This window comes from Balearica regulorum, chromosome 2 (assembly GCF_011004875.1).
Source record: "Balearica regulorum gibbericeps isolate bBalReg1 chromosome 2, bBalReg1.pri, whole genome shotgun sequence".
Taxonomy (NCBI): Eukaryota; Metazoa; Chordata; class Aves; order Gruiformes; family Gruidae; genus Balearica; species Balearica regulorum.
This window is the reverse complement of record NC_046185.1, coordinates 2303968-2325983: the sequence shown is the minus strand read 5'-3', so window position 1 is coordinate 2325983 and position 22016 is coordinate 2303968.

The window sequence follows — 22016 nt, the reverse complement described above, 5'->3', positions numbered from 1 at the left end:
TCTCCTCAATTAACCAGCCTCTGTTGTCTTCATAAATCACTTTGTGCCGTAGTATATTAGTCCCAGAAATCCACACACCTAATTCCTATTTAAGGAGCTAAATCCCCTTTGAAATCCTTTGTCTAGTAAATACTTATGTGGATGTGAGCCTTATGGGTCTAATCTAAGAGGGGAGAAAACAAGAAGTACACGTGTTACTTGCTGTTGTGTAAGTGTACACAATGAAGAATAAACTAGAAAGAAAATACTGAACTAACACATTTTCTTTGTAGGTGATTTTGGATAAGTTACCTGGAAAAGTCACCATGGGGCTGCATTGCACCTAAATGAAGGAGGAACCTCAGGAATTCAGGAATCCATGAGGTTCTGCATTTTGGCACGTAGCTTACCCCCTCCACACACATTAACCAAATGGTGACAGGATTTAGGACTGCCTACTGTGATGGAGGTGGAAGCAGCTGTGAAAGGGAGATTAGATTGTCCAAAGCCAATTTTTTTCTCTCCCTGAAGCAAACTGAGCGTTAAGCCACCTACCTCCAATACAACCAGCTCCTTTCTCCACTGGTGTTCATGCTGTGGACAGAAATAGGCTGCTCCAAAGCACACTGCTCCCTACACCAGTGGGACTGCAATCACACACAAGGTGAGGACTAGACTTTCTCCTGTGCTGATCTACACCACCACAACCCTGCAAGAAACCCTCCTTGCTAATAGCTTATCCGCTCTTAACTCCTCCATGGGTTCAGCCTTGCTGTACAGTGGGGAGAGGTGCCTATCCTGGGCTCACCAAAGACAAGAAGTGGATCTGGATGAGTAGGGAAAACCCACAAAACCCTGACTCAAACGGTATCTCTTGCCGAATCAGTCTGTCTGCAAATCATGGGATTATGTTCAATGGTGTTTTCCAAAATCATCTCTCTTTCAGCTCATGCCTGTGCTGTATGATTGGACCTCACTTCTGGTCCCATGTTTGTACAGAACTTTGCTCAACAGGAATCTTGTCCAAGGCCCTGAGGCCACCTAGTAAGAAATAATTACTACAAACCTGTCTCCTTACCATATTAATCATTTCTGCACCTACCACATCTCTCTTAGTACAGCACAGCTCATTATAAGTAGTCAAATGCTAATAGCTTTCTAACGGAAAATGAGTTACATTGATAATGAGTGTCAGACCAAAAGAAATGTGAGATTCTGGCATGAGGAGGAATGAATGTGATTTACAATCTTGATCTGATCCCATAAAATGGGTGAGTCTTCATCAGTAGAGAACATTTCCCTCCACCTTAACATACATATAGTACACAGCTAAAAGATTGTACAGAGACCTTCAAAATCCTGTTAATTTGTCCAATTTGGTTGGAGGAAATCTGAGTCTATCTAATTGTCATTATATTTTCATTCTCTCCATGAAAAATACTTTTCCTAGCACATGAGAATCTAATTAAACCAGCACATTTTAACCTTATTTCATTTTGGATGGCGTAATGCTGAGCTCACTAATTTGCAGAACTAATGAGTACAGTCTGACCCTGAGTTGTTTTTTACAGTGTCAATTTACCTAGTAACTCTAGGAAGCTGGGGCTTTTTATTTTTTCTTTTTTCAGTATTTAATTTAGGTGTGGTGAGCTCAAACCCCAATTAAAAACCTGCAAAGCAAAAGGATTCCAGAATTCTGCAAAAGTATAGCTAAGTTTTCAAAGCTTTTGTAAACAGCATTTCAGGAAATCCTTTTTTTTCTCCTAACTCTCCTTTTACTGAAAGACATACTATGGAGTTTAATCCAAGTCCTAGCTTTGTAAGTTTTCATTCAAGACTAGGAAGAAAGAGGAAAAAAGTAAACAAAGCATATATATCACTGCATAAAAGAAGTAAAATTAAAGGAAACAAATACACTACGCACATAATTTGCAATTTTCCTTTCCATCTGAGTCATCACAAAACACATCTCCTAACAGAAAACAGAGCTGAATTCACTTTCTGCTACAGCTTTCCCTGGCTAAATAGTTTTCTTTTTCAAATTTTACAGAAACCAGAACCTGTCATCTACATACAACTCTCCCTCCACAACTTCCTGAAAAAATATTCTCCAAAAATCTGCTCTTTCTTCTATGCCCACCCCTACTCCTGCTGATTCCCACCCTCCCACAGTGCGACCCCTTCTTACACCCCCCCCCCCAGTGTCTTACTATAGGAGTAACTGACTAGTAGCAAAGCAATGCTGAGCAGCAAGGGGGGGGAGTGTGGGATGTTCGACCCTGTGCAACTTCCAGTGGTCACATTGCTCACTTTTGCCTAAAGCTATCATCTACTCCAAAGGTTGTCCCATTTTTATATGTCAGGAGTTCAGGGAGCAAGGCCATGTCTGCCTCAGGGAGAATAACACAATGGTGGCCACCACACTGATGCTGGGGCAGTGAAGCTGGTTTGCCCCCCGCAGAGCCTTTTCTTATGACTAGCACAAAAACCTTCCTATCACAACAGCTTTGTTCTTGCAGGAATATTTCCTACGGGTCGTAGTTGTCTAGTTTTGAAATACAAAGTCCATTGGGTAACGCAGCATCGTCTGCCTGCTCGGTCTCTCCTGCAGCAAGGCAAAGACTGCAAGAGGACGGTGATGACTTTCAAGAAGCGCCAACCCTTGCAATTATTGTTTGCGTTTTGCAGGCAAAGTTGTGAAAATCACACCACAGAGTAGCTGTTTTTTCAGCACCTTTTTCCTTCTTACTATTCATTGCAGATGAGTAACCTCTTGAGCTAGTGGGAGGGAATTAAACCGGCTTGTAGGAATCACAAAGACCAGAGAGAAAGGAAACCTCATCAGTTCCATTCCTAATTGCGTGCTGTATTTCACTCCTTTATTTTATTCCATCAGAGCCTGAAAAACTCCAAATCAAGCAGTGTGGATTTCTTTGCTTTTTGGCTCCTTCGAAGTCTAGAAAATCAAGAAGTCATTTGTACAGTGCTATCAGCATTCACTTGATTCCTTTCTCTCCCTTCGCCATAAAGTGAGGCAGATCTTTTCTCTAAATAAACAGCTTTTCTTACAATGCTCAGAAAAGATGCTTTTTGTGTTGTTGCTCCACCAGAGCACTGTAAGTAGAGCCACGTGAAGAAAATTTGATCTAATGTCCATCTGAAATTGTTGTTTCATCAATATTGAAGTGTATTGCAGGAGTATTTTATTTTCAATGATTTTTAGTGATTTTTTTAAAGAAACAATTTCAGATGGAATAATTTTTCCTTTAGCGTATTCAGATGTTCCCTTTTCATTTTAGCTGTACATTACATTATATTAATCATATCATAATATACATATTATAGAGCTGTAATTTTTCTTTCGGGCCATAAATGAGTTTCTGAATTAAGTATTCAAAGTCTGGTCCAGTTAGTTAGAGAAGAAATAATATTTACATAAAAAAATTTTGGAGAGTATAGAAACTTCACCTTTCAACCAACAGTAAATGGGAGCATAAAGAAAAATAGGCGTCCAGAATGCAATTCATTTTGTGCAACTGTAATCTAACATCTCAACTAGTCCTCTGAGTCAGTGGAGAGAAATAAGCTTTTCTAGGCAGTTCACATTGGGTTGTTTTCCGTATCTAATTTAAGATAAGACAAATCATTCACAAGGAAACTTCCATGTAAGTCAAATGAGATGAGTCCCTTTCCCAAATCTGCTGACGAACAGACTCCAGGCTAATATCTTGGAGCTGAACCAGCTGGGACCTCAAATGGTGCAAGTACACATCAGACCTGTTATTTTCCCCAGCAAGTAGCGGCACAATCATTGCTTTCTATAAATGAATTCACATGCACAAGTAGCAGGAGAGACATTTCTCTGCGTTAGCAGTGATTGAGCTGAAAATCTCTGAGGCAGGATGCTCTACTGACAGAGGACTAATACAACTCAGATTGATTTTCAAAATTCTCAAATAAATTTCCTTTTATCCTCACCTCTGTTTTTCAAGAGGAGGGAGCAGAGAGAGGTGGCGGAGTGCAGCTCTGAATATTTGGCCAGCCAAACAGGCAGTGTCTGTCCTCTTCACGAACCTGAACATTCAGGTTGGATTTTGCAAGCCCTAATCACAGCTGCATCTGATTTCATCCTGCACTGTTCACAGTGGCTCAGGGAAACAATTCCAGGCAATAGGCTGTCAAGACAGAAAAAATCGTAAAACATAAGAACGTGGGGTTGGAAGTAACCTCGCGGGTCAACATGTGTAAAATGACTCTTTCAACAGCAATATGTGGGAGGAAAATGATGCATCAATGGCAGTGTTATAGAGAAGTATATCGAGGGCTACTAATTTGTCCCAGACAGAAATACATTCAACAAAGCTAAACAAAACCTCTCTGGCACTAATTAAACTTTGACCTGATTTTCAGGGATGAATTTTAATTGCAATACACTGCATAGCTTTGATTTAATTTCCTTCTGTTGAATGCAATTGCATTTAACCAAATCACATTGCATCGATTGTTGTTTGTTTTGAGCGAATACTATTTATTTTCTCTGCAGCAAATTATTTTTAATGAAATTCCTGGAATTGCATTTAACTGTGTTGCAGTTAGTCGAAATAGATTGAATTAGGGCAAGTTGAATGAAAAAAACACTGAAAACAGACCTGAATTAAGTTGCATTAAATTTTGTTAAATTTAATGGGACAGTGAATTGCATTTCCAGTGAAGCAAGGACAGAGAGGCAGGAAGAGCAAAATAAAGTCTGAAGGCAAGTCATCAGAGAAGGTAGGAAGCTGGAAGCAACTGGACAACAGGGAATAAGGAGCTGAAGTGCTAGAATATATTAGAGATATGTATCATACATACTACACTAAACCCATCTAAATACCTCCCTGGCTGCCTTCAGTAGACCCAATCCAGCTCCATCCACTGTCTGAGGGTACCTCAGTCTCCTCAGTGGACCTTTCAGGATGCAGTCATGCAGGACTGCTGAAAGTCTCATGGTGGATGGAGGCTCTCACAGCATCCACACAAAAGCACTATCCTTGACTGTACTCCAGGAAACTGGATGAAAGATGAAATGGACTTCTTATAGGTATGTCCCTGTGGTGGGTTGACCTTGGCTGGACTAACACTGGAGCAAGCTGCTCTAACACTCCCCTCCTTAGAAGGAGAGGGAAGGGAGAAAATAAAATGGAAAAAGATAAAGGCGGTTAAATAAAGCAAAAGCAAAGGTCATGCACAGAAGTAAAGGAAATCAAAAGTTTCATTCTCTACTTCCCATCAGCAGGTGATGTCCAGCCACTTCCCGGGAAACACGGCTTCAGTATGCATAGTGGTTTCTCTGGAAGACAAACATTGTAAATAACGAATGCACACACACACACCCCCCTCCTCCTTTCTCTTAGCTTTTATTGCTGAGCAGATGTCATATGGTATGGAATATCCCTTTGGTCAGCTGGGGTCAGCTGTCCTGACTGTGTCCCCTCCCGATATCTTGCCCACCCCCAGCCTACTGGTGATGGGTGGAATGTTGAAGAGACAGCCTTGATGTGTGCCGGCACTGCTCAGCAGCAGCCAAAACACCGGTGTGTTTTCAACACCTTTCTAGCTACCAATGTAAAACACAGCACTATGAGAGCTCCTCTGGGGAAAATTAACTCCATCTCAGCAAGGTCAATACACTCCCCATCCAGAATCTGCTCTTGCAAGGCTTGGACTTCCCGTAGAAATCTGTTGGGAAGCAATGAGAATGAATTGCACTTTTCATCTGAAAACATGTCAAAGTGGGAAGTGTCAAGGAAGGGATGGAAGTGTAAAGATTTCCTTTTACACAGGGGGAAACTCTGGCAAAGGGAAGTGAGCAGAACGAGGTCACATGAGAGCTAGGAGTAAAATCATAAAGAGAACTCAGAGCTGTCCAAACCCGGCTTAAACTTTGTATTTTGCTATAACTCATTTACATACCTGCTCTTTCAAGTACTTTCTGGAATTGGTGTTAACTGCAAATTTCAGAGGGTAGAATTTGATAAACAAGCCAATCCCTGTTGATCTTTCTGTCTCCTATGTGACATTATACTGGTAGGAAAAATCATTCAATACACCTTCCCGAAACAGAGTTGGTCACATTAGGGCCACATCATCCTGAACACACAGTCACTGGAAAGCTCATTTTCTTGAAGCAAATTAAAATCTGTGTTTAATGACTAGAGCACAGTGGTGACACTAGGTTATATGCAGATTTGATATGTTCCTGTCTGGGACATTGTGGGAACATGGATTATGGTCTGTGGAGCAGAAACCAGACATGAGCTTCTAGTGACATCTCAGCTAGGGGAAGCAGGGCAGCTGAAAGAACGACTGCAGCTGGAAACCAAGGATGGAGATGTCAGCAGATATTCATGTCAGCCTGATGCTTCACAGCCTGGAGGAGGCTGAGACAAGGCAGAGAGTTTTGCAAGGAGCTATGGAGCTAACTTTCCTTCCTTCCTTTTCCTTCCTTCCTTCCTTTTCCTTCCTTCTCCTTCCTTCCTTCCTTTTCCTTCCTTCCTTCCTTCCTTCCTTCCTTCCTTCCTTCCTTCCTTCCTTCCTTCCTTCCTTCCTTCCTTCCTTCCTTCCTTCCTTCCTGTCAGACCACAGAAGGGCAAAACCAAGAAGGAAAACAGAGGCAAGAAAGTCAGGAGATGTGCAGAGGTACAGCTTTGCCTTTCAACCCCCAAGACTCTGTGCATTGCTTTCTTCACCCATTTCTCTGTCTTAGAAACAGGGAAAATGCCTTATGGGGAACATCTGCATCATCAAGCCTCCAACGGACCTGTCTGTATTCTGGGGATGGGTCTCCCTGCGCTGGCAGTGAGGAGGGTGTTGAATCCAAATCACTGTTTATAACACACCCTCACCTTTGCCAAGTCAAATTTTGCACGGCTCAGGAAACAGGAGTTTTGAACTCTTCCTTTGGAGAAGTATTTTGTTGTTCGTTGGTTTGTTGGGGTTTTTTTTTAATCTCTCTGGAAAGACATTCTTCTGTGACATCCGGAACACAAGACCATTTATAAGCTGAAACACGCATTTGAGCACAGGACCATTCAAGCTGCAGTAGAAACTTCTGCCCACCAGCTGCTCACCGACAGCCAGGAGAAAATTGCCTGTTATCGCAGAAGGTGTCAGTTGCAGGGGAACCATGAGGTACCTGCTGTGCAAATTATGGACACGGATGTTGGTTTTGGAGCTGCTTCCTTCTTCCATCATCTGAACAGTACCCACTTTCCCCAACAGACCATGCCTCATAGCTAGTAAAGGAGTGATTACACCACCTTGACATCCAAAATTGGCAGACCGTGTTCCTGTGCCATCTGCCAGTATCAGGTGAGAACCAGGCACCTCTGCCAGGATTTGCAGACACATTTCACCAGCAGAGAGTTTGCAAGCGAGCAGAGAAGTTGAAATCTATATAAGATTCAAAAGCTTCAGGCAGCTATTTTTATTATTATTTTCTGTGGTTAAACTTTTTCTCTGCCACTTTGTTCATGTTCATCAAATTAATTGCTTTGAACAGGGAAAAAAAAAAAAAAAAGTACAGTCTGCAGTTCTTACAGATCAATTTGAGCTGTGTGGTTCCTAAACAAGAATATTTAGTGCTTGCTCATAGATTTATTCAGTTAGAATTATTTGATTTTTTTTATGTAAATGGCATCTCCTTCTCTACCCTTTTCTTCCACTATGGTATCATTTTTGCTTTAAAACCTGCCAGTTCTGACAAGCTGTATATCACAGGCAAATAGAAAAAAAGCTCAGCCAGTCCCTCTTGTCAGCAAAGGGTGATCCCCCTCCTTGCCCAAGCATCACTCGTTAGCTTCTCTGTGTTTAATTCTTCCATTTTGCACATTGTGCCAATTTTGGAGTACTCTAAATGTCAGCATAATATAACAGTAACAGTTAATATCATAATTAACTGCAAGGCTTAAGGGAATAGGAATCATAGAGCAGCAATTCATTAGCAACGCTTCTTTATTTCTTGCTGGTAAACAGGGTTTCTCTCCGTACAGCTCAGTTTAACAGTGAAGAGAGCGGCCCTCATAAAGATACTCCTTTAACCCTGAAAATGAGGAAATATGGTATGAGAGCACTCATTGCTCTCATTTCCCTTTAGCCTCTCAGAAATACAGCCTCTGAGTAGCTCCCAGTGATATCTTCTCCACAGCCCCTATGAGATAAACAGCCTTCCTTGTCCTTAAATTTGACGCTAGACATAGCACCTGCCTGAAGCCAAAGCATCACTGCGAATCCATTTACATTCAAAGAGGTGGTCAAGGCTAGTCAGAAAGAAGACTTGTTTATCTGTAATAGTCCTTTAAAAAAAAAAAAAAAAAAAAAAAGCTTCAAATGTAACCAAATGTACCCAAAATCTCTTTTTTTATGCAGAAAGCTCGGTAGGAGAACAACAGCAACACCAGCTTTGGAGTCAAATCCCAGTGGAACGAGCAGGCAGGCAAACAGATGGTAGGAACTAATTTTGTTTAAATAATTAGGAATATTAATAGGAAAGTTGACAGAATTAGAGCATTGGAGGACATGGATAGATGCATGGATGGCTGCATGGATGGACAGGAATGAGAGATGTGTCTACGATAAGGAAGATGTTACCCTGTTTCTGGCCCATGAGACACTGCCTCACACAAATGTTTTTTTTCCAACGTGCCAAAACCTTTATTTTAAGAAATGAAGTAAGGAAATACTTAAAATAGTCTTTTTTTTTTTTTTTAAATTAAAAACGGTTTGTTTGCATAACTGCAGGAGCACAAGGACTAAATGAGGTTTCTATGTGTATATCGCTGCACATTGCACAAGCTTTGCTTTTCCAGCCCTCTAGTGGAAATGCAGCTAGAAAGAGGAAAGGTTTTTCATCCTGGTACAGACGGTATTTGATAGCATCTGCCTGAATAACCTTTTCAGCCTTGTTGCCACTCCTTCCCACTTCTCACCTGCAAAGCTACACCAGAAAACTTCACAAAGAGATCTTGGCTTTTTGTGCCGGTGAGTTGCACGCTCACGTTCCCTTCTTCATGCATGCATCACCGTGACTGTACGTGTCTCGTGGATCCACGTGCATGCCAACACGTGGATGTGTTGGCAAGTGTGTCCATACATCTGAGTCCATGTGGAAGGCCGTATGATTTGGAATTAAGCAAATCTCCTGGTGAAGTTTACTATAAACCTTTGCTAGCAGCTGTTCACAGGAGCAGCGCTATGTAAAATAGTTTTGATGTTTAATCTCCTTAGAAGTTATGCTAGGGCCCCAGTAATAATTAGAATATAAATATCTTTTATAGACGCTGCAAAATATTGGTTGGAGGGGGGGCAATATGTAAAAATTGAGTCAGTGATGTAGGGAAAATCAAAGAATTAGTTATACGATGAGGAGGAAACATGGAAGGAATGAAAATCAAAGGACTCTGCTTCTAAGTTAATAGTGCTGACGGATGAAATACCACTGGCCTAACACATCCCATCTTGTTATGCCTCTGCTGTAAGGCAAACGGAGCTTGAACAGCCTCCCTCCCCCAGAGACCAAATAAAAGAGATTTAATTCAAACAAAAGCTGCTGAGGACAAACAAGGGGAAGAGATACAGTGGAAACTGGGGAAGGAAAAACAAAAGGAGATAGGCAGGCGGTGTTAAATGAACAAATAACACACTGACAGTGGGATACTTGTTCGGGGGGGGGGGGGGGGGGGGGGGTAATTACCAGGAGAACAGGGAAGGAGGAGTCTCTGAACAGGAATGGCAGCCAACAACCAACTTTGCTGGCAGATGCAATTGTCCCCAGGCCTTCCTGCTTCCATTTCGCCATTGTGAGAAGATCAGAAGCACCACCTGAAGCTGCCAGCACCTCCCTCCTTCCACTTTCCTCTCTGGCCTTCTCTCTTTTTCTTAACCTTGGGCTGCGGTTGGTTACGTGAGGGCAGAAGACAGGGAATGTTTCATGGATTTCTGCACAAGGAATGTAGGCAGAAATCTCTTCTGGTCTTAAACAGCCCCTGATGAGCCCTGAAACTTATGGAAAATTTTTGTGTTTGGGTCTATTCCACCTCACTGCGGTTCCTCCCTTTATTGTTCACTGGCAGCTATGAATAGTCCAGACACAGCCTGTGTATTAGAAAATTGAATTTGCTTTTTTTTTTTTTTTCCTCTCTATAAAACTGCGCTAGTTTTGACTGGAATAGAGTTATTTTCTTCATAGTAGCTGGTATGGGGCTATGTTTTGAATTTGTGCTGAAAACAGTGTTGATGACACAGGGATGTTTTCGTTACTGCTGAGCAGTGCTTACACAGTCAAGGCCTTTGCTGCTCCTCACCCCACCCCACCAGGAGCTGAGAGGGGACACAGCCAGGACAGCTGACCCCAACTGACCAAAGGAATTTTCCATACTATATGACATGGCATGTCATGCTCAGTATATAAAGCTGGGGGAAGAAGAAGGAAGGGGGGGGTGCTCAGAGTGATGGTGTTTGTCTTCCCAAGTCACCCTCATGCGTGATGGACCCCTGCTTTCCAGGACATGGCTGAACACCTGCCTGCCTGTGGGAAGTGGGAATGAATTCCTTGTCTTGCTTTGCTTGCATGTATGTCTTTTGTTTTACTTATTAAGCTGCCTTTATCTCAACTCATGAGTTTTCTCACTTTTACTCTTCTGACTGTTTCCCCCATCCCACCCTGCGGGGAGCAAGTGAGCAGCTGTGTGGTACTCAGTTCCTGGCTGGGGTTAAACCATGACAAAACCATAAAAAAAAACTGTTAAGAATTTTCTTTTCCCTGCTTCTACCTTATCGCTCCATTTCTTCAAGAAGCACAATTCACTTTGCATGCAACCTCTAGATTTTTGTCTTTGAGCAGTTTCACTAGACAGCTTTACAGACAAGGAAGTAGAAATGGGTGAAAAACAAATCAGTCACAACTTATTCAAGCCTGAGAGAGAAAGAGAGCGAGCAGAGGAATGACAGAGCTTCACCAGTAAGCCACAGACCCACAAGTGAGTGGCTGCTGGCTGTGTTGGTGTGACAGGGGTAGCACAGTACTTTTCTACAACAGCCAGCAAATGGCCCAGGTGATGCTGGCTGGTGCCCCTCCTTCCAGGAGATGACAACCTTTTCTGAGATTTGGTTGTGTACTCAGGAATGCAAACAGGCATGGATCCATGCATTGGAAACTTGAGGAGACTGCAGAATATCTCCACCAAACATGGGAAAATTACAGAAGCAGAGGGATGTCACTCATGCAGCCTGAAAAAAACTGCTAGAGAATTACTTTGGAGGTCAGGACCAGGTCTTTGCTCTTATTCTTGGTGAAAAATGTCAATAACTCTAATAAAAGTAAATAATTTAGCCCCTGGGGAAATGTCAGTGTAACTCTTCAGAAGCTGTTGTGGCAAAGTCAAAAGCAAAGGGGCATCAGTAGGACTTCCTGAAATGGTGTGGGCAGAGAACACAAGTTCTCTTGTGGGGAAAGAGAAGGAGAGAGTCCTGGCTCATTCTTGTGGAAACCTCAGTTGCTGGAAGAGAGGCAGAGGATGAATTTGGCAACCTTTTGTGTTTTGATGAAGATGGTGATGGAATGATATGATGTCACTTGGAGAAGTATGGTTTTGAGGGACTTGTGAGAGACCCATGATGCTGGTGACAAAAAAAAAAGGATTGATGCACCTGACAGGGGAGGCTCTGGGAAAGATTTGGGGGTCCTAATATATTCTACTGAGGGCGTCTTGCTTCCACTTTTTCACTTCAGACACACCAGAGACATGGAGGCAACTCAGGGAACTGGGGTAACAACCATCTCTTTCTACTTTTTTCCAGCATGCTCCACAGAGAGTTCATTGACTACAGGGGATCCAAGACATCACCCCAACACAATTAAAAAGATTTGGGTTTGAAATACACGTTTTATCCAAATGCAACCACACAGGTCAGACTCTAGGCATTCCAGAAAAGTAAAAATACCAAGAACGAAGTCTGAAGTAATAACATTGCTGATAACAGTGTTGATAATGACATATTGTCATAGCATCATGCTGCAGATGCTGTGCGTTTCAGACAGCAAAGAGTCCTGTCTCGTTCCACCAGACATCTGGTACACACTGTGGTTTGTGCAACACAATGTGGAGATGGGAGTTATGGGGAAGAGGAGGATGTTAGCTGTTTCTACACAGACACGCCCCCCCCCCCAAAAAAAAAAAAAGGCACCTATGAATTTTCCTGATGTCTAAGGAAAAAAAAAAGTATGTAGTTCAGGCTTCTTGGCTGACTTGCCTGTGTCTCTTGCAGAGCCCGGAATTACTGCAAGCTCAATGAAGTCCTTCTTTTTAATGGTAAATTGACAGCAGTCTAGGCAGAAATGAGCATAACGGAGACAGCATCCCTCTGTGCAATCATCAGGGATTTAAAAACCAGGGCACTTTGTGTCACTAGCACCCACCAGGTCTGTTTTCCTCCCAGACAGATCCGTGTCCAGGCAGGCTGTAAACAGTAGCTAATTGGCACCATTAACTCAAACACTAATCTATCCCAGCAAGCCAGCACGGAGTCTGTCAACAGCCTAATAAGGGTGAAAGATGTTTTGATACCAGCTTAGAGCAACACTGCAGATACCATAGGTGTTATTTTTTGTGGTTGTGGGGTTTTTTTAAATTCCCTTTTTTTTTTTTTTTTTTTTCTGTTATCAGACTCTCTTGTCTCCCATTGTTGTTTTGTGGTTTTATGCACTTTCTTTGGTTTTAATTTGTACCAACTTCTTATGGAGCTTCTGCCCCTTTCTACCACAGCCTGCCTTTAAATAGAATCATAGACTCATAGAATCATTTAGGTTGGAAAAGACCTTTAAGATCATTGAGTCCAACTGTAATAAGATGCTGGCATTTTGTGCTTCTGTGCCAGGGCTCCTGGAACAAGAGTTTAATGCAAATCTCAGACCTCAGAATCATAATCCTTCATTTAAAGATGAAGGTTTTCCCAGTGCAAAGGCAGCAGCTAGTTCACAGTCTGTGTTTCCACTAAAGGGATTGGGGAAAATGGCTCTCTGCAGAGTAGACAATTCAGGCTGTGGTACAACACGAAAACATCAGATATCTGCCAAGAGGTAATTTAGAAAAACTTACAAGCTATGAGTTTCCCTCCTTTTCTCTCTGATAGTCCTGCTCAGGGCAAGACTGGGTACAGCACTCTGATGTTGGAGATATTCAACAGCCGTCTGCACACTGTCCTGGGCAACCTGCCCTAGGTGGCCCTGTCTGAGCAGGGGGGTTGGACAAGATAACATCCAGAGGTTTCTGCCAACCTCAACTTCTCTGAGTGTGTTGGTTTAGCGTTGCAAGGTTTTGGCAGCGGGAGCAGGGCTACAGGGGTGGCTTCTGTGAGAAGCTGCTAGAAGCTTCCCCTGTGTCTGATAGAGCCAATGCCAGCCGGCTCCAAGATGGACCCGCCGCTGGCCAAGGCCAAGCCAATCAGCGCCTCTGTGATAACATATTTAAGAAGGAAAAAAACAATTAGAGAGTGCTTTTGCAGCCAGAGAGAGGAGTGAGAAGATGTAAGAACATCTGCAGACACCAAGGTCAGTGCAGAAGGAGGGGCAGGAGGTGCTCCAGGCGCCGGAGCAAGATCCCCCTGCAGCCCGTGGTGAAGACCATGGTGAAGCAGGCTGTCCCCCTGCAGCCCATGGAGGGAGGATGAGGGGGTGTAGAGATTCCACCTGCAGCCCGTGGAGGACCCCACGCTGGAGCAGGTGGAGGCACCTGAAGGAGGCTGTGACCCCGTGGGAAGCCCGCGCTGGAGCAAGCTCCTGGCAGGACCTGTGGCCCCGTGGAGAGAGGAGCCCACGCCAGAGCAGGTTTGCTGACAGGACTTGTGACCCCGTGGGGGACCCACGCTGGAGCAGTTTGCTCCTGAAGGTCTGCACCCCATGGAGGAGACTCATGTTGGAGAAGTTTGTGAAGGACTGTAGCCCATGGGAGGGACTCACGTTGGAGAAGGTCGTGAAGGACTGTCTCCCATGAGAGGGACCCCACGCTGGAGCAGGGGAACGATGAGAGGAGTCCTCCCCCTGAGGATGAAGAAGCGGCAGAAACACCGCGTGATGAACTGACCGTAACCCCCACTCCCCGTCCCCCTGTGCCGCTGGGGGGGGCGGAGGTTGAAGCCGGGAGTGAAGTTGAGCCTGAGAAGATGGGAGGGGTGGGGGGAGGTGTTTTAAGATTCGATTTTATTTCTCATTCCTCTACTCTGGTTTTCTTGGTAATAAGTTAGATGAATTTCCTCTCTAAGTTCGGTCTGTTTTGCTCGTGATGATAATTAGAGAATGACCTCTCCCTGTCCTTATCTTGACCCACAAGTGTTTTGTTGTACTTTTTCTCCCCTGTCTAGTGAACGAGGGCAGTGATAGAGCGGCTCTGGTGGGCACCTGGCCCCCAGCCACACTGAGTCTGTGACCACTGCTGATACCACAGCTTTATCTCTTCTTCAGCAGCACCGTGATGCAAGAGACTGGACTGCAGCCCCTTTTCTTCTCTTACCCATCTTCAAACAATGCTTTGGCATGCTCAATTTAGTAGTGGATAGAGGAACGGGGTTAGGAGGGTGCCACACACTCTTCAGTAGAGGCTATCCATTCTCATCCCAGAAGGGAGAAGTTGGTTTAAAAAAGGAGAAAGTCTATCCCGAGCCCCAGAGAAGCTGGGGTCCTCCTGTCACTTTTGATTGATATCTCATCTCAGGAAGGACCTAAAAGAATTTAGAAAGAGAAGCCATGTGCCTCTTTCTTACTCCCCTCCTGTATCTCTGGTAAGATAAACTTTGCTCAGTAAAATAAAAATGACGTGCTGACTTGTCATAGAGAACTGTGATAGAAATGCTGACACTGATCTCAATGGAGAATGGTTGGAAACATCAGGTGTGGAGGCAACAAAAGGAGCAAAGTCTGGAAGAAGGGCTGTAAGGATGGCAAATGTCGGTGACACCTAGGTTACCTGGTCATTTAGATCCCAGCCTTAAACACGGAGCTTCTCTGGAAACCCATGATGAGAGATAAAGGAGTGAGTAAATCCTGATGACACGGATCCTGATGCCTTTCATATCCTGCAAGGGATAAAAAGGCATATTTAAACACAGTATGTGGTCATCAACCAAAAGAAGGACCCAGAAGGTAAGAGTTGTATGCTAAGATTGATGCCCCTTGTCCTCTATGTTGTCATGGGCAGAGCAGTTGGATGCAAACATCTTTGTGTCTTGCATGCTGGACATGGACAAGACATAGGGACGAGATGCTTATGTGTATGTGTGTATAAAAGTGTAAATGAGTGAAATTGGTTTCTTGGTTTTTTTTTCTTCACCTTTCCTCTCCCATAAAGTCTCACCTTGAGTTTTTTTAATAGTTGCAATCTAATGACCCATACATGGAACGCCATTCATGACCTTTAATTCCCTGCTAGAAACTGGAGGTGCAGGAGATGAGTACAGCAGTGTGTCACTATACTTTCAGAGTCCATGCATATTTCTACAATATTTAGGCATTGCTGAAAGCTTAAGAAAACTCATAAGAACACTATGTAAATATTGATTTTGTTAACTGGCCACCAGCCCTGAGCACAACATCAGTTCTCCACTGTGGCTTAGTTGATCTATGTCTCTGATTCAGTTATGAAACCAGTTGCTTTCCTCTTTATCTTGAGGCATTATCTGCTCTTTATTGACTACCCAAGCATGCTGCCAATGTACAGTTTATTCTCACGGTGCTGTATTGAAAAAAGTGCCAGTATACCCATTTATAGAGGGATAATCGAAACACAGAGAGGTGCTTGGTTACACAGGGCGTCTTTCAGAGAGCTAAAAAGTGGAACCAGGTCCACAAATCCCAGCACATTTGAGATGTATTCAAGTTTATTTTAAATTCATTAACTCAAATATCAGAGTATTAATTGAGCCAGGATGGAACGACGCATGAGCTAATTTATCCTTCTTGTGGGATTTTGTGGATACTGTTAGCTTTGTGCTTCATGGCTGGTTTAAGCTAGCTCTGATATCTTTGTGTGCCGTGACAGTCCTGCAGCTTTTATCTATTGCTCCATCCAGTGCTCATCTGCCTCTTCTTCAAGGCAGGGCTGTGACCTTGCAGACCTACACAGCGAGAAATTCATTCTGTCTAGGATCTTTCCTGACATTTCTTAAGAGCAGCTATCCCTGTTTTAGCTGAATATCCCTCACAATTCTGAGGAATCAGAGGTTTATTTTTTTAAAAAAAATCAGTAACATGGTAGAATAATAGTAAAACACCATGAGATATGTTACACTAGGCAGGGTAAGAATAGTATTCATGCACAGAGGGAAGTGGGTATGTAAGTGGCTGTTTAGCCAGCTGGTAATTCTGACAGTGTAACTTTCCTAAAAATAAAAAAAAAAAAGTAATTAAAAAAAAAAAAGTGACAAAGTGGGGAGTTTTAAATTAATTGAGCATGCAGAGAAAGAATGAGGATGATGGAATTATGTTGCCCTCCCCCTCCAAAAAAAAAAAAAAAAAGAAAAACTCAAGCAGTTTTGAAATTTAAAATTTGGAGGAAATGTCTGTTTTACTAGTTCAACTAATAATCACAGTATCTCAGCAATTTAAAACAATTATTAAGCATTAGCCAATTATTAAAAGAAATCATTACAAATATAAATGTTGGGATAAGGGCTGATGAATTTGGGGTCATATGGATTCTAATTAACATCCACCAGTATGTCTTTAACCTCATATCTTGTCAACTGCATGAGAAAAGATTTGTACCAAGTTAACACATAAAGATGAGTAATGCTGCACAGTTAATGACACTGTACATACCTCAGAGGAGACATTAATTCATAACTGTACAGTAATCTGAGATCCAGAAGTGGAAGGCATCATTAAGTGTATAAGTACGAGCGCATGTCCAAAATATGTAGACAAGCACACAATTTTGAAAAGATCAGTAGTAAAGCAAAGTGAACCTATTCTGAATTCCCATTTAGTGACACTGAATTGAATCTGAAACCTTGCCCAGAATCAGTGGGTATGTCTCCAGAGGGATTTGGACTCCATCCATTCAAAAGTCCACAGACAAACTAAACCTAGAGCAAATCTTTCCCATGAAAGTAAGAAAACGTTATTTCCCTTGTCCAGCCTAGAATCAAAGATTTCAGTGTTAGCAAGAATGATTAGTTTCATCTCATTTGACCCTCTGAGAATTGTCTCTTGGTCTTTCTCTCTAGATATACACACATATAGGTATCTATACAATCTATACACATAATCATGCCCATAATGTCTGATTTTATGACCGTAAAAGGATTTCTTTTTCTTTCATTTTTCGGGGGGTTTAGGTCATTACATCTTGATGAAATCAAATGATAGGGAAACTATCATCTCCCTGTGTAGCTGTTCAAACATCTAATTATTTTGTCTGTAAAATTAAAAGAAATGTGCATTTTGAGGTTGCGTGCATCTATTTTGCTTGTGTTAAGCACCATTCTGATGTCAAAGACAACTCACTGCAGTTCTAGTGCCATCAGGAGAAATGTGTCAGCTTTACATCACTGCAAGTGTGAGGAGGATTTTACCTTACCCACTGAAACGCATCCCCCCCTAGAAGGTTGTTTTGACTTTATTCATACTAGCCCCAGGATATAAACTGGATGTGTAAACATTTACATTTAATAAATCAGTCAGTGAAAGCTAGTTTAAGCACTATCTTTACGCAAAGTGCATCTTCTTATTAAGTCAAAACATATTATGCAATGACTATAATATGCCTCAGGTGCACTTTAAAATGTGTATGTATGTTTTCATCCAATGCTCAGTTATTTATTATATGTAGCAATTGCCGGTATTTCGCAACCGCGGGTGCCTGATGCATTTTGATATAATTTATAAACAGCTAATAAAACTAAAAGGTTTATAGAGGCTGCCTGGGAGGAATCTGAGGTCTAACAACTGCTCTCAGTCAGCTGGTCGGCAGGAGAAGACAAACAGTGCAGTTTGATGAATCATTAAGAAGCAATTTTGCATAGATGTGACTTGATTATATAAGCACAAATAATTCCAGACTCTATTTCCAGCCTTTCTGCTCGGTGGCCAATGCAGACAGCATCAAGAAAGAAAAGCTATTTCCACTTCATCGGAGCAAAGTGACCTGTTCCTCAGTACACAGGACCTTTCATATTCTCAAAGTTTCTCGCTCAAAACTCATCCCTTGGAGCCTGAGTGTTTCCTCAAACATTCCTTAGACTGCTGGCAGAAGATACTTTGGTCTTCCCAGGAAGGAAAACCAAGAAGTGGAAATGCAGTATTTTGTTCTGTGTGGGATATGCACAGCACCAGTACAGTGCTGAGCAGAGATCTCCAAGTTTGCTACTGGTCTGCTGCTGGAAGCTGCTCAGTCCCATCAGACCTGAGGTGTATTCAGAGTGATCATATTTCCCACCTTGGCACATCTATGTTGTGGGTGCAGCCCTGGTGTCACCAACACCCTTGAGATACATTTCTCAGAGCCCCAGGTGATTTTATCAGCTTGTTTAGGCTTAGCTGGATGATCTGTGCACTGTTTCATGCTGATCTTAAATCACAGTCTTCCTAAAACAGAGACGGGAGTAGATGCAGGCAAGCATGGGCACCGGCCATGCAGCTGGAGCCTTAGCAGAAGGGTAGTTGTTGAAGTGCTCTGGTCTCATGGCACTGTGGCTCTGAACTGGGGGATGTAGTCTTTCCTTACCCCCCCCTGGGGTCACTGCCAGGAGAAGTGAAATCATCTGGTACCCGTATCAAGGTGGGACTATTTTCCCCCTCAAGACAAAAGTCTATAGCATATAAACAGTTAACCATAGAGACATTTGAGCAGCAGGAATTTCTTCCACCATCTTAGGCTTTCATCTTGTCCCTGTTTTTTTCTTCTTGCCTCTCGTTGTTTTTTAATCACCCAGAGAAGAAAACATTCACCCTTCACTGGTCAGAAAAGGAGAGTTTGGCAGAGGGGCTGTATGAAACACGCTGTGAGTTCTCCCAGACCAGTTGTCATGGATGGGAGTTAGCCGAGCTTGGGATAAACAAGCAGCCTGGATGCTTCAGAGTGGTCGAAAGAGCAGTACGAATGTGCCCGCTTCTATCCCATCGGGGAATAGCAAAGCGTTTCTTCTTCCCTGAGTGCACACTAGAGCAGATGCCTGCTCCTTTGAAGCCACTGCAAAAGCATTGGTTGACGTCAGAGGAGTCAGGCTATCACCTCCTGGATATGGTGGTTTGGGAAGAGAGCTTGGCCAAAGCTTTGACCACTTCTTTAATCATTTAAGGCAGTATACACATGCACACACTTACATATATGCATACACGAAAGTGAAGGAAAGCCAGCAAATGTGTCTTGATTACTGAATAACTCAGTGAGCTGTACCTTCAAATATGAAATCAAATTATTTTGTTCTGCATTCAGGTTTCAAGCTGCGAAAGAAACCACCTATTGCTTTCTTTCTAATCTGGCTTTTAAGTATTTTGAAGTGGAAGTTTAAAGTGTGAACTTTCTCTTCCCTCTCCTTCATGGTGTGAAGGAAACTGCTTCTGACACATCCGGAGGCTTCTGCTCATCAATGATGAATGGTACTTAGACCATCCATTAATTTAAATTCATCCAGGTTTTAACCTATATCAGAGAGGCCGAGTGATAATGAACGTGTATGAAAGTGACTAGCAATATCACTATCCAACTAATTATTGTAAACACTTATATTTAAAAAGTTATTTGGCCTTTCTGATGACACTATCAACAGAAGCTGCCATTCATTGCCAAGCATTAGAGAAGGGCCAGAAGGGCAAGAAAGACACCAGGAACTGGTCATATCTTCTGCTGTCACAGTCCTTAGTGAATATGAGTAACCGTGCAAAGACTCAGGCACGTTACTGACCTACTGCTGCTTATGGATCGAATGAGGAACACAGCTAGTGTGTCCTATTTGGGGCTCTCTAGTTCAGAAAAGACCCTGGCATACTGGGGATGGTCAAACACTGGAACAGGTTATCCAGAGAGACTGTAGAGTCTCCATCCTTGGAGATATTAAATATTTGACTGGAAAAATAATTGGGTGACCTGAACTGCTTGGCTCTGCTTGGAACGGGGTTTTGGACTAGATACCTCAAAAGGTGATATCCAACTTCAATTACTCTGAAGTTTTATGTAGAGGTCTCCATCTGAACTAGTTACCAAAAGCTTTCTTTAGAGCCAATGAATGTTGAATTTTGAACATAAAATCCACAGGCTGCACTGAAGAGCCCTCCATTTTTGGGGACTCTAGACATTTATCTCAAACAGAGGTAGAAGGCTACAGAGTAGACACCACATGTTAAAGAAAAAAAATCCTGTATTTTTCTGTTTTACTTTCTATCTGCCATCCTTCATTTTTTCAGGGATTTCTCAGCAAGCTCTCTCTCCTTATTCTGTCCCACACTCCTTCCACACTCCACAGAAGCATTTAAACTCTTCCTGTCCAGTGTTAAAATGTGTTTTGATGTTCAGGACATGCACTCATGAAGATTACAAATTAGTTTGTGCTGATACTGCTGTCTCCTGGAATAATTTCGCTACAGCAATAGCTGGAACAGTTCATGTAAAAACATTTATTATCCATTTACTCTTGTCACTCTGCTCCTGACATGATGACTCTTTCTTCATCCATATGGATGGAGAAATAGTGTCTTCTCTGAGGGGACAGAAGGGAATAAAAACTCTACTCTGAAACTCCATCCAGAGCAAGTATGTGAGGAGGAAGAAATGCTAAAAATACCTTCCTGTCCACCTAATCTTAGCCAGACCTGGGGTGTTCTCCCAACGGGTCATTTCAATCCATGAAGTCATGACAGAGGAAAGCTATCGTATGTTCATCTCATTCTCCTAGTATTGAATACCTTGGCATTTTTATTTAGCTTTACAAGATAAAAAAGTGCTATTAATCTCCTCTTACCACTGAGAAACTGAGGCACAGATGAAGAGTGAGATTCATCTGTACAACTTCAGGTGTCTGTAACTTAGTTGTCTCCATTTGTTTAATTATCTTCATTCTCACTATAGTTAAAGACAATCCAATCAACAAACTGAATGAAGTTTGGGGTGTGAATCACCTGACAAAGTGCATGTCTAGTTTAGGATGAGATAAATCTCTACAGTCTACTGAGTGTGATTCAGTTGCCCAGACACCAGCTTTTACTGTAGGCAACCAAGGATAGCTAATACATCTACATATTGCTGGTCAACAGGACAGAGAACCAAGAGGAGACCCATTCCCTCCTACAGCCCATGCAGGACACTTTGAGACACCTAAAGTAATGCTAGGAACCTATGATCAGGCCAACTAACTGACTTGATAAACCACTTCTGCAATGATAATAGAGAGCCCTGGGAGGTTAGCTCAAATGTATATTTAAAAGTCCCAGATTTTTGTACCATGACTAACATTCCCAAGGTTAACATCAGTACCAAAGGACATTGAAGCCATGTCTTCTAGCACTGAGTGTAACCTGCTATTCACTGGCCCCTGTGGTACTTGAAGGGTCTCTGAAAAGAGAGGTATACATCTGAAAAAGGAATTGCCCATCCCTTAGTCACTCATTACCATAATGGCCTGGGGAAGATCTCAAGACAAAACTGCTCAAAAACCTCCAGCTTTCTGGCAGGCTGTCACTCAGTGTGTGGCTGTCTAGGCTGCTAGCACAAGGCACTTGGATGTCTGTTTATTTGTATTATTTATTAAGCAAATGATTTCTATGCATGGCATCTGGAAACATGCCATAAATAAAACACAGCAGAGCTTTAAATTTAACTGCTATCCACAGACAGCCATACAAATGTCCCTCAGCCTTCCCTGCACTGCCACAACTAACCTCCATAAATAACCCCCAGAGCTTACTGTCAGTGCCAAAGGACAGGTGCATTGCAGAGCAAGTCCTGCCTTCTGCCATCTTCTGGAGGAGACTTGGCAGAAGTCATTGACACCAAAAACCCAGCTCTGCACCTCCA